The sequence below is a fragment of the Gorilla gorilla genome, chromosome 6, assembly GCF_029281585.2.
Source record: "Gorilla gorilla gorilla isolate KB3781 chromosome 6, NHGRI_mGorGor1-v2.1_pri, whole genome shotgun sequence".
Taxonomy (NCBI): Eukaryota; Metazoa; Chordata; class Mammalia; order Primates; family Hominidae; genus Gorilla; species Gorilla gorilla.
Window position 1 is genome coordinate 38,839,688 of NC_073230.2, and position 14,142 is coordinate 38,853,829.

The 14,142-nt window shown below is 40.3% G+C and overlaps 1 long non-coding RNA gene across 1 annotated transcript; it reads right to left on the reverse strand.

The window, feature by feature from the left end:
- Positions 1 to 6,136: 6,136 nt before the first annotated feature.
- On the reverse strand, positions 6,137 to 13,260 carry LOC134758859 (uncharacterized). Its single transcript, XR_010134520.1, has 4 exons — positions 13,206 to 13,260; positions 8,782 to 8,875; positions 7,349 to 7,553; positions 6,137 to 6,860 (listed from the first exon to the last, which is right to left on the reverse strand). It is a non-coding gene; the product is annotated as an uncharacterized lncRNA (long non-coding RNA).
- Between the last annotated feature and the right edge of the window lie 882 nt (positions 13,261 to 14,142).

Consider the following 14,142-nt stretch of genomic DNA (forward strand, 5'->3'; position numbering starts at 1 on the left):
TATTATTTAGGTGTAGTAGGTGAGATTTGATGTAAAATTTTACATCTTACCTTTTATGTCAGCTGTTTGACTTTTTTTATTACTTGAAACATGTCACATATCCTTTCAAGTGAAATTACTGTAAACAGTAGATAGAATACTTCTTGCAACTTTTAGATGACTTCCCTGACAAAACCCACACTCTACAATTTGCGAAGTTTAGTGAAGAAACCAGTGAGGTTTACGCAGTTTACAGCTTGGTATTCCCTGGGCTCTTGCTTATAAATCTATCTAGATATAGGTCATGAATATGTAATATGCAGACTGATGCTGAATGTAGCACCGTAATATAAATAGACATGAGCTTTTCAAAAAAGCAACAGGAGTTGGAAAAAAAATCTGCTCAATTTCCTACACAGTGCAGCCCATTAAGGAGACAGTAAAATCAAAATGTTGAAGTTACTAGAAGAAAATTTTGCTGAATCAGTTCCTTCCAAGAGTCTGGCATGAATGAGTCATATTGTACACAGGGAGAAGTAGCTCAGGCACACCCTTAGTTGTCATGGATTTCATTTACTTAGAAGGTTTGGTATTTGTGTGAGTGCAGTGAGCAAATAAGGTATGTCAATGGTACCTAAAAATGAAGCCTACAACAATTAAATTAGAAACTAAAAAGGTTTTGAATGGTAAAACTGAATACATTTTAATTGAACATAATTCTATTGAAGACTATTAAATTTCCACCTTGGAACAGAAGCACAAACAATGTGATAATGAGCTATGGAACCAAAATTTAGAACAGACAAACTGAAAAAATTACAGGTACCCCAGTGTAGGAAATGCACAGTGCTGATGATATGAAAATATGAATTATTTATATCTTCTTTAAATGTAAAATGTAAATTTGCTTGGAATTAATTTCTGTTGGGAAATTACTGCTCAGTAAACAAAGATATCTCTTAGGGTAATATTTTTTCCTCCCAAATGTATTATTATTATTTTATTATTATTGTTGTTGTATGAGGAACAAGAGAAAGTTTAAGGATATTCAAGGTTGAAAACTTCTGAGTTATAGTTACACTGGAAAATAAGTCTTTTATTTCTAGGCAACATGTAATGTAGACAGTTAAAGAGTTATTTTCTTCAAAGGACAGCCAAACTAAGTGGATGGACTGCATTGTGACCCCCAAATCTGTAATGTCAAAAATGTTGAACCCTTAATTCCCAATGTGACTGTATTTAGAGATAGAATCTTTAGGAGATAATTAGTATTAAATGAGATTATAAGAATGGGACTCTAATCTGATAGGATTATAAGTCTTATAAGACTTATATGAGAAGAGTAAGAGAGAGATATTTCTCTCTTTTTTTCTTCGTAAACACAGAGGAAAGGCATATGAAAACAAAGCAAGAAGGTGGCCAACTGCGAGCCAGGAAGAGCGACTTCGCCAGAAACCAAACTGACCAGCAAATTGATTTGGGACTTCCCAGCCTCCAGAACTGAGAGAAACAATTTCTGTTGTTTAAGCCACCCACACTATGGTCTTTTGTGATGGCAGCCTGAGCAGACTAAGACAGATTTTGGTACTGAGAAGTGGGTGCTACTGTTAACAAATATCTAAACACATGAAAGCACCTTTGGAACTAGGTGATGGCCATAGGCTGGACAAGTTTTGAGGTCCATTCTAGAAAAAGCCATTGCTATGATGGGACTGTTGGTAGAAATATGGACTTTAAAGGTAATTCTGATGAAGGCTCAGAAAGAAAAGAGAAGAGCTGTAGACAAAGCTTCCATCTTTTCAGAGAACACATGGATAAACATGACTAGAATGGTGGAATATAGACATTCCAGTGAGGACTCAGACAGAAATGAGGAACAGGTTATCGGAGTAGAGAAACTGGGATTCTTAGATAGTGGCAAAGAACTTGGCTGAATTTTATTTTAGTGTTTTGTGGCAGGTAGAACTTGTGAGTAGTATAATTGAATAGCTGGAGAGATTTCAAAGCATTTTTAAGCAAAGTACTGGAGGTGTGATTTGGATCCCCCTTACTACTTATAGCAAAATGCCAGAAGAGAGAGAGAGAGGAATGGAAGAATAAATTGTTAAACAAATAGGAACCAGAACTTGCAGATTTGGAAAATTCTCAGTCTATCCATATTGCAAAAAAAATGAGAAAGTTCGTTATGAAGATAACACTAAGAGTGTAACTGAAAACCAGTTGAGAAAGAGACCATGACTGCAAATCATGAACTGACAGCCATCTCAGCAGAAGCTAGGAACAGAGATGGGATTATACTTGCTGAGATGCTATCAGTTTGAACTAAAGGGGACAGAGAACATAGGACAGAATGAAGGAAGGCTGTTGGGCCTCTTGGATTCTACAGGACTGAACCATAGAACTCTTTGGCTGTGAGCCTGTGCTATTCTTAAAGGAAAGAGAAGAATTAGCCAACGGTGATTCAGAGATTATTCAATGATCATTCATATGATAAGAAAGCAAAACAGCCTTATCATTTATAGCGAGAAAGTGAGTGGTCTGGGTGGAAGATGAAAACCAGCCATGACATTCCTTTAAGCCAAAGCCTAATCCAGAGTAAGGCTCTAACTCTCTTCAATTCTTCAATTCTGTGAAGGCTGAGAGAAGTTGAGGAAGCTGCAGAAGAAAAGTTTGGAACTAGCAAATATTGGTGCCTAATGTTTAAGGAAAGAAGCCATGTCCCCAACATGAAAGTGCAAAGTGAAGCAGCAAGGGCTGATGCAGAAACTGTAGCAAGTTATCCAGATGATCTAGCTAAAATAATTGATAAAGATGGCTCCAGTAAACAACGGATTTTAAATGTAGACAAAATAGCCCCCTATTGGAAGAAGATGCCATCTAGGACTTTCATAGCCAGAGAAGAGAAATCAATGCTTGACTTCAAAGCTTCAAAGGACAGGCTCATTTTCTTGTTAGGAGCTAGTGCAGCTGGGTGACTTTAAATTGAAGTCAGTGCTCATTTATTATTTCAAAAATCCTAGGGTCCTTACGAATTATGCTAAATCTACTTTGCCCTTGTTCTCTAAATGGAACAAAGCCTGGATGACAGTATATCTGTTTAGAACATGATTTACTTAGTATTTTAAGCCCACCATTGAGACATACCGTTAGAAAAAAGATATTTTTCAAAATATTACTTCTTATTGACAATGTACTTGGTCACCCAAGAGCTCTGATTGAGATGTACAAGGAGATTAATGTTTTCATACCTAAAAACATGCAGCCCATGTCAAGGAGTAGTTTTGACTTTCAAATATCATCATCTAAAAACCAGATTAAGGCTATCACTGCCATAGGTAGTGATTCTTCTGATGGATCTAGACAAAGTAAATTGAAGACCTTCTGGGAAGGATTCACCATTCTAGACACCATTAAGAACATTTGTGATTTATGGGAGGAAGTCAATAGATCAACATTAATGGGACTTTGGAAGAAGCTGATTCCAACCCTCATGAATGACTTTAAGGGGTTCAAGATGTCAGTGAAGGAAGTAATTACAGATGTGGTGGAAATAGCAAGACAATTAGAATTAGAAATAGAGCCTGAAGATGTGACTAAATTGTGCAATCTCATGATAAAAATTGAATGTATGAGGAGTTGCTTCTTATGGATGAGCAGAGAAAGTGGTTTCTTGAGATAAAATCTACTCCTGATGAAGATGCTGTGAACATTGTTGAAATGACAACAAAGAATTTAGAATATTCTGTAAACTTAGTTGACAAAGCAGTGGCAGGGTTTCAGAGGATTGAATCCAAGTTTGGAAAAAGTTCTACTGTTGGTAAAATGCTATGAAACAGCATCACATGCTACAGAGAAATCTTTCATGGGAAGAAGAATAAATCAATGCAGCAAACTTAATTGTTGTCTTATATTTTTCAGAATTGCCACAGCCACCCCAATCTTTAGTAATCAGTCAGTAGCCATCAACATGGAGGTAAGACCCTCCACCAGCAAAAAAAAATTTTGGCTTGCTGAAGACTGAAGTGATCATTAGCATTTTTTAGCAATAAGTGTTTTTAAATTAAGGCATGCATATTGTTTTTAGACATAATGTTATTGCACATTTATAGTATAGTGTAAATATAATTTTTATATGCACTGGGGAACAAAAAAGTTGTGTGACTCACTTTATTGCATTATTCACTTTATTGCAGTGGTCTGGAATCAAAGCCTAAATATGTCTGAGGTATGCCTGTATATATTTTTTAATCATACCAACTCTAGTCTATAACTGAAGAGAGAAAGAAAATACATGATTTGTGATTATCCATTATGGACAGTCATACTTTTTTTGGGGGGGGGGGGGACAGAGTCTTTCTGTGTTGCCCAGGCTGGAGTGCAATGGCATGATCTCAGCTCACTGCAACCTCCACCTCCCAGGCTCAAGCAATTCTCCTGCCTCAGCCTCCTGAGTAGCTGGGATTACAGGCATGTGCCACCACGCCTGGCTAATTTTTTCATTTTTAGTAGAGTGGGGGAGGGGGTGGGTTTCACCATGTTGGCCAGGCTGGTCTCAAACTCCTGACCTCAGTTGATCCACTTGCCACAGCCTCCCAAAGTGTTGGGATGACGGGTGTGAGCCACCGCGCCTGGCCACTAATTTTTTTAAGTTGTAAAATGGTTCCTACCAATATGTTGCAGCTTTCATGTGCAATTAGACATGGTCTGCCATACAAAATGCCCACACTGGCTGGATATTTATGTGGTTAATTTTATGTTATTATACCAAAGTCTTGCGTAAAATTAGCACTCAGTAAGTATTTATGTGAGGGATCAGGGGAAAGGAGGAGGAATGAGCAGAAGGAAAGGACAATCAGAGAGATACAGCTGAGGGAGATGAAGAAGGAGGGAAAGGAAGGAAGGAAGGAAGGAAGGAAGGAGGGAAGGCAGGCCACCTCATGATTCCCCTCGGCCAGCTGTCATTGTAAATGAATGAGCAGAAAATGGTATGATGTTATTGAAGGACATGCAAAGGTCTGTTTATTGGGTTCTAAATTCTCCATTATTGGATTCTTACGTGTATCTCCTGGAGACTTTTCCCTTTTAAATACTCTAAGGCACCAGCAAAAGTTAATTGATTTGGTTTATCCCTTTAGTCTTATTGTTGTCTAGAAAAGAGTAAATTTCTGAGAAACACGACCCAGGAGAGGAAGCTTGTGATGGGGAAGGGGCTTAGGTGTTTTAGATGGAAGTGTGGCTGTGTTGCTTTCAGACGATCATGGAGCTGCCAGAGTCCTGGGTTCCTGCATCCCTAAAGGAAGGATAGGGATGAATGTTTTCTATTTCCTGATTTTGCATTGTTTATGTGATTTTTAAAAATAACCCTTAATTCTCTGCCCTGACTTTTCAACATTCAGGAAAGAACATTGAGGTAAGAGCCAGAAGGTGTGTGATTAGGCTTGGGTCTACCCCAGAGCGGAGTCAGGGTTAGCTTTTGCCTAGAGTAGGCCAATTCCCTCCTTCCCTTGACTAATCCTCAGGTCCCAAGGATGGTCCCTCCTGAGCAGATGCAGAATAAACTGGACTCTCCAGTGGGGCCCTGTGCATGTCACCTTGACATGGGTGGAGCTGAAGGGGAAAGGAAGCCATGTGGGGTTAGCATAGGGTAGAGCGGAGATGAGGAGAATGGAGGTAAGGCTGTGGTCTTGGAAAGGAAGAGGTGTTCCTCCCTAAGAAAACCATCCCTGGATACCCCTGCCTTCCAGTTCACCCTCCTTCACTTCCTCCTCTGACCTTCTTGCCTTCTCAGAATTATTTATATTCCAGGCTTTCTACTTCTCCATGTTATTCTGCCCGGCAGTGTTCACAGCTGTTCCATGGCTTCTCTCCACAACACAGTCCCAGGGCATTGCCTGAAGATTGCCAGCATAGGTCCCTGGTCACATGGCTCAGAACACTTGCCCATTTGCACTGAGTTGAGGAAGTGTAGGCAGCACAGTGTGGCAGTGAAGAGTATGACTCTGAAGCCAGCCAGCATGGCTTTGATTACCAGCTTTGTGACTTTGAGCAAGTTATTAACCTCTTAGTTTCCTCGTCTTCCAAAATTGGGACATAATACTGTCTCTCTCACAGAGTTGTTCAATTATTTAAAAAAATTAATACATGTAAAACATCATACGCATTTCATAAGTGTTTGCTTTTTTACTGTAAATAGTTCCTGGAAACCAAGTACCACATCTGGCTAATTTCTGTATGCTCAGCCCTATACAGAAATGCATCCTAAATACATTGTAACAGTTCTAATCAATTGTTAATTAATTGATTCCCAGCTTCTTAATGGACTCTGATGTCTGACAGTTATGGGTGTACAGGGTGAGTTAGTCAAGTCTTGCAGCACTGCGTGGATTCAAACACACAGTAAAGGAGTCCGGCAGCCTGAGTTCAAATGCTGGCTCTACTGTTTTTCAGTTGCGATACCCTGGGAAAGTTTCTGAAACTCCCTGAGTTGAAATTTTCTCATTTTCTAAATGGAGAAAGTTTTGCTTTGAAGATTAAATGTGACAGAGCTATTATTATTCCCCTGTTGTGCTTTGCTGAGGATATGGAGTCCATGTCTGTGGGTATGGAACTGGGGCTGAAGATCAGTTTGCAGAAATTCTGGCTTCTGGAACGGGGTCAGCAACACTTAGACATAGGGCTGCTTGTTTTGTTCTGGTCTTGTCCTGACTAACATCTTCCTCTCTGCCTCCCTTTTCTGTGAAATCTAAGTAACACTGCTGGGTTCAGAGTTGTTTCTGGATGCAAGGCAATCAAAGGTGCTCATACAATTCCTAGATGTCCAAGCTAGACAGCACCTCAGCAACCACACACCCATCTGCACTTCACAGGTAAGGGAATGGAATCTGGAAAAGAAAAGCAATTGGTTTGACCAAATTACATATTTAGCAGTAGCAGAACTCAGACAAACACTGGGTATTTGAGCTGTCTATCCATTGATCTTTGTTAAACCATGGCCTCCCTGAGTTGATGCCACAAGGCTTTCTTAACCCTTACCAAAATAACACAAAATGATGTATATAAATCATTAAAAGGTCCACCAAGCAGAGAGGGGGTGGGAGAGAGGAGGGAAGGGAACTAAATGCATTAATTTCTTTAATTAACATAAATAGTAAGTTAGCTGCTCAGAGTATGTTTGCGCTTTCTTGCAATTCATTCCTCTACTCTATTCCAACTGAACAGAGATCATGTTCTGAAATGGTTAAGAATAAAGATTCCAGGTCCCAGAGGCGGAATGCACTTCCAGCATGTACTAGCTATGAGGCCTGCACATGTAACTTCTCTATGACTCCATTTCCTTACTTTACAGAATGAGAAGGAAAGACACACCTACCTCATAGTGTGGTTGAAGAGATTTAATATAACAAGACATCAAAAAACACAGCAGAATCTGCTACATGTTAAGTATTTACTGTATGTCAGTTGTTCTGGATGGATAAAATTGCCACATGGCTGCATTTCAAATGATGAAAACTCTTATTACTTCTTATTCTCTTGCAGTAAGAGATTGCTTCTGTCTGGAATGTTTCCTCTTCTTCCTATCAGAGTATAGGTGGGAGGGGAGGGAGGCATGCATAATGCGGGCCAGGTTCTGAAGGCCACGAGGCAAAATGTATGATGCCTTCTCATACTGACACTCCAGACACTGAGAGCCAAACACATCCTAAGTCCCAAGAGGAGATTACTCTGGGGCCTTGTCAGTTAGTGAAGGGTTTATTGGTCACTGGAATCTGACCAGGCCTCTCTGAGTCTCCCTGCTGCCCGCCCCTGCTTGGGTCTGCAGCCTGGGCCTTGCCCAGCCCCTCTTCCCATGAGCAGACCTTGTTCCCTCCACCCTGCCCTTCTCAGGGCTCCCCAATCCCATCAACCCTTTTCCCATGCTGTGTCACTGCACCTGACTTTCCCTCTGCCTGGGGCATTCTTGCCATTCCCCACCTCCCACCCAACACCTGGCTTGACCTTTTCTTAGCAATGTGAAAGCTCTGATGCTAGGGTCTCTCTGAATCCAGAATGCTCCTGGGCGGCTCCAGCATTTTGTTTTGAATTGTTGTGCTACCATAATACGTGCATTGTGTCTCTTCCCTGACAAGAGTGGGCTCCTTCTGGGCAGAGACCCATCTTACTCATACCCTCAGCTTCTAACACATGGCCTGGCACATCATAAGTGCCCATGGAGACTGGTAGAGAAATTAGTGCCCCTGCCCACACCTGACCACCATTCTTGCCAGTACAACTCTCAGTCTCTTTCCCTTCTGCATTTAGAGTCTGGAGCTCAGTTAGGTTTCCAAATGTAAATTCTGTCTTTCAATTAAGAACTGTAGAAAAATATATATGTGAATGTGGATATATTTTCAACCTCGATGCTGGCATTTTTTCTACATTTGCTTGTTTTGGAGACTCTCGTCTCCCCTGGGATCACGCCTTTCTCCCGGTAAATGGACAGGAAAGTGAAGACGTGAATATTTTTATCTGACATTATTTTGGAGCATGGCTTTCCTGTTTTGCTGTTGTTTCCTTTTCATGGACCATTAGCAGCTTCCAAAGGCAATATCCTTTCACTGTCACACTGTGCCATGGGGGGCCATTTCAACAACTTCAGACTAGGGCATTAAGTGCAATTCTGGATGAGAGTCAGCACATAACCAAATAAAAATAATAAAAGGAAAGCTTGTAGGAGCCATTTGGAACACTGTCCCATGCTGAATTCATTTGCAGCCTCTCAGAAACCTACCCATCACCAGTGATCAGCCCCAAGCCTGGCTATACCTTATTTAATTGTAAAGTATTTCATATCCTCAGAAACAGCCCTGCTCATTTGCTTTTCCTTTTTTGGAGATTGTCTTGGTGGAATGCTGAGATTCTAATCAGTGGGGGAGAAAGAAAATGCAGGTTTTGATTTCAGCAAGAAAAAAAAAAAGGTGCACTTCTTGTAGCTTTTCTCCTCACCTTAAAATGAGCATTTAGGAGACCTTTTTGGAAATTCTTCTAAAATAGGTGCTTAGCACAGCAGAGAAGATGGTAGAAAAAGCAAGGTGAATTAAGTTCAGGCGCCCAACCCAGCATGAGCCACTGCTACCCTACCCCTGGTCTCCACCTGGATGGCAGTTTCAGAAATGAAGGGGAGAAAAATAAGCATAAGAATTTGTCTCCAGGCCAGTGTCCCTGATGGGCAACCCAGTTGAGAGCAAGGTTCTCCCGGATGGAGAGAGTCCCCTGAGCCTGAATTCCAGGAAAGTCTCAGGTCTAACCAAGTCAGGGCAGGTTAGCCTATATCAGTTTATCCCCGGCATCACAGCCATCTGTGGGAGCAAGGCTGTTAAAAGTATTCCTGGAGACCTATTACCTAGAAATTCTGACTCAGTTGATCGCGGATGGGTAATGAAAATCCACATTCTATTGGCTTTTCTACATCTCAGTGATGCAGGTGAATAAATACTAGTGGAATATTCAGTAATCAACCAGCCAAGGAATGTTTGTTGAGTGTTTGTGCAAAATGCCATTCCTGAGACCTGAGATGGTCATATATTAGAGCTGCCCCTTCGGTTTAGCATAAGGATGGTCTGCGTGAGAAGACCAGGGATGGCCATTGAAAACACAGCCTTAGGAGCCTGAATAATAAAAGAATAGGAGAATAGGAGCATTCAGATCATAGCTAACATTTATCACACACTTAGGTGGCCAGCACTGTGCTATAAAAGTTTCCTCTACACTCCTTTAAATTAAGGACTGTTTTGTCTTGTTCATTGTTGTCACCTCAGCTCCTAGGACAGGACCTGGCACATAGTAACTGCTCAATAAATATTTGTTAAATAAATGTACAAATGCATTATTAGCTTATCCAATCTTCAGACAGCTCTCCGAGCTAAATATTAAATATTCCAGGTACACTAAGATTCTGGGAGGGGGACCAGAGAATCTGCACTTTTATCAAGCACTTTGAGAGATTCTTAAGATTGACTAGATTTGGGAAGCAGAAAATCTGGACCAAATTCCCTTATGGGTATTTAAATCCCCTGAAAAACAGTCTAATTCAATGTTTCTTCAGCTTATCCTTGAATTTCCTGAAGATAAGATATCCTTGCATTTTCTGAAGATATTATGGTAGTGCAAAACACAGCCCAGACCACAGTCTACTCATTTTAATTATTAAAAATTTTTTTTGAGACGGAGTCTCACTCTGTTGCCCAGGCTGGAGTGCAGTGGTGTGGTCTCGGTTCACTGCAACCTCCACCTCCCAGGTTCAAGCAATTCTCCTACCTTAGCCACCCGAGGAGCTAGGATTACAGGTGTGTGCCACCATGCTCGGCTCATTTTTGTAGTTTTAGTAGAGACAGGGCTTCACCATGTTGGCCAGGCTGGTCTCAAACTCCTGATCTCAAGTGATCCACCCTCCTCAGCCTCCCACAGTGCTAGGATTACAGGCGTAAGCCACCACATCCAGCTAAAACGTTATTTTTTATGATCAAGTGAATCATAACTTTTCTTCATTTCTACCTATGGCTCTTATTTCTTCTCCAAGAAAAAGATCATGTCCATCACACTGAGCTATCCATTACTGTGCATAATGGAGATTTAAGATTATACCATTTTCCATATATTCAAGGATCAAGCCAGAGGCAAAGAGAATGAGAGATCTATGGCCTGATCCCAGATGAGAGACCTAGGCTCCTGGACTCGTTGGAAATAATACTGTGACCTGAGCTTAGGTAGAACATGGACTCAAGTCTGATAACCTTAGATTTGAAACTTGACTCTTTGACAACTAGCCATGTGACCTTGTGAAAGGCTTTCTCATCTTCAGTTTTCCCATGTGTGAAGTGGAAATAATAAAATATCATAGCATTGTGAGTGTAAAACATAATAGCTGCCAATAACAAAACCAAAACCACATATAACAAAAAATTAATACGAATATAAAAGTCACAGCTAACATTTATCACAGCCCTATTATGTGCCCAGTATGTTGCTAAACAACTGTCCTCTAAGCCCCTATAAGTTAACGGACTGTTTTAATTGTTTTGTTCATTGTGGTATCCCCAGCACCTAGAGCAGTGTATGACACATAGTAATGGCTCGATAAATATTTTTTGAATAAATGAGTAAACCCATTGTTAGCTTGTCTAATCTTCAAAATAGTTCAGAGCTAAATGCTTCTGGTAATCCTATTTGACACAATGAGAAAACTGAGACTTGACAAGGTAAAGTTACTTGTTCAACCAGTAGGCAACAAAGCAGGGATTTAAACCCAGACACATTCCTGTGATCCCTACCAACAAGTTATTGTAGGCATATTGCCATTTATTGACAATATTGGTAAATCTAACCTTATATTTGTATTTTTATAAATGTATTTTAATGCCTAATGCATTTTATATTTGTATTCTTACACATCATGACATCTGTTGCTGGAGAGGGGGTGCATTAATTTGGTTCTGACATGAGATCCCAATGCTGCCTTTACTTCCTGTGGACAAATGTGCATGTTCAGAAGCTGGGAACAGACAGGGCAGCGATCTTTTTGTCCAGCTTCTGGTGGCCTTGATGCCTGCTTTGTGAGACACCCAGAATCTTCAGCTGTCTTTTCCTCCCATTGAATAGTCAATAGGAAAAGCAAGAACTCTAAAACTGCTGGACTGAAAATGAAATATGCAATGGCTTCAGGCTATGTTTTCCCTTTGCTGGGAAGCACTGCTATGATAATTGTTTCTACAAAAAGAAACTACAACTCTGGCAAAAAAAAAAAAAAAAAAAAATCAAACCCTCTGTTTGCTCGAACCTATCATAAACCATTGCTGGTAATTATAGAAGCTGATTGTGCGACAGTTTAGTTTAACTTAATTGACAATTTTTTTTAAGCTGCAACACAATAAAAATAGTAAAGAACGAGTCAGGTTCTAGAGATGGAACATTTAGCTTTGGTGAAATGTCAAAGATCTGCACACACTGCCAAAGGTGTGGGAATGTAACTGAGCTGTCAGCTCTGTTATTTAAATCCTTGCTTCTTGTGTTTTAAATTCTGCTTCCTGAGTGCACAGTCTGTTGTGGACTTGCATCCTATTGTGGCTAAGCAGGTCTTTAAGCAGTTGTGGAAAGAAATGGTCCCCCTAAACCAACATAGAAATATGGCTCCTGTGTCTGGAAGAGATGGCTGTGCAAAACCAATAGCTGTGTCCCATTGCAATTTAAGTATAATCACTTATTTTGGGGGTTCATTTTACTTGATTAAAAAAATTGATTAAAGCTTTACCTCCTTTTCCATTACTAGGAACACTCTCATTCCTGTTTTCTTTCCTTTGGTCCTTCTCTTTCATCATGATGATTGTCATCTCATCATCATCATCATCATCATCATCATTCCATCTTAATAATAATGGTAATAATAGCCAGCATTTATGAACACTTCCATAGGACAGATATTAGGTCAAGGACTTTCAACAGATTATCTAATTTAATCTTCACAACTATTTAAAAAGCTATCTATTAGAAAGTGGCAAGCCTAGATTCACACCCTGTCTGTTTGGGACCAGGGCATACAGTTATATCCATGATATTTTCTATCATCTTACAGTTTTGTTTACAACTGGGCCTCCGTCTCTGGGACAAAGCTTAGCTAAGTTTCATAGCCAAGGCAGAAAATAGAGCAAAACCTCAGGGCCACCATCTAGTCAGGCTTGGCATTGGTCTTGCTACCTGTAAAGCCAGTATCTAGTATGTCAGGAATGACACTTGGGAGCCTGTGTCCCTTCCAGGTGGCAGTCTTCCATGTGTAATAACCCTTAGCCACGGCTCCTCCTCTGGATGGGAGCTCTGGCCTCCCTTCCCTGCCCTACCTGCCAGGTCCCCCCTAGGCTTGGAGCTTTTCCCTGAACACCAGCCCACAATCCAGGGTCAGAGAGACCCCTCCCTACTCCTATCCGTCCCCTTCTCCCAGTGCTTGGATTCCCACTCCTTGTACCTAAGAGTGCATAGTGAAGGTAAGCTGCATATAGAGATGTTTTAGTAACTTCCTTTGAAATGAAAATCGCAATGATGGTGATGATTATGGTGATTTATTGAGTGCTGTTTGCCAGCACTATTCCAAGTGCTTTTGCATGTACTAGCTGCCCTCCCAATAACCCTGGGAGGTAGATCTATTGCTTTCACCAGTTTCCAGATGAGGAAGTGAGGAGCACAAAGGTTAAGAGACTTACCAAAGGTCACATAACTAGAAAATGTCAAAGCCAGATGTGCATCCAAAACTGGTAAGCTTAATCATAATGCTATGTTGTGATGTCAAAATAGTGTTACCAATGGTTTGAGGAACCAAACATTCAAAATGCTTCAGACGAACACAACAACTTTTTCAGGTAAGTTGATTTGTGAAAAAGTACTTTGCTTTCAAACTTATCATGTCACTTGGAAATGGCTGTAATTAATGTCAAATTTAGTTCCAGTCTCCTGGAACCTAAATACCATTGAGACTAACAATATTTTCTACATTCTAATTACATTTTAGAAGATACTTACATCACTTGATGTTCCAAAGCTTTCTAATGATTGAATTGCAATTAAGAGCCTATGCCATATTCTTACACATACTGTTTTCCTATCAAAGTATAAATGATCACAATACTACCTATATTTGTATGTGACTCATTAACATTCCACCATATTACTGATATTTATACATGCTATTGACATTGATGGCTCCAATACCAGCCAGTTAACAAGGAATGACAGGCTTATTACGTGTTCAGCACTTGACATATTTAATAATACATAGGTGAGTAAGAAAATTGCTGTGATAAGAAACATATACATTTATGACTGTGTATACATAGTCTTTTTCCCTTGCAAAATGGTGGTTAGCAAATTTTAAAAAATTATTTCCTAGAGGTTAGCTGTGGGAGGTCATCAAAGGAAACCTGAGTTGGGAGAGGAAGGAACTAAAGTCAGAACAAGGGCTGGGTCTGTTTGCAAATGAACCGTGAATAAGAAGTAGCATCAAATAAGAAAAGGAAATGCAGCAGGTGGCTCAGCTGAAGAAAAGAGAAGTCTGCTCACATAAGGGTCTGGACTGAGGCTGGAGGGTCAGGGACTCAATCATAAAACTACCCTATATGGACATGCTTTAGAAAAGATAAGTAG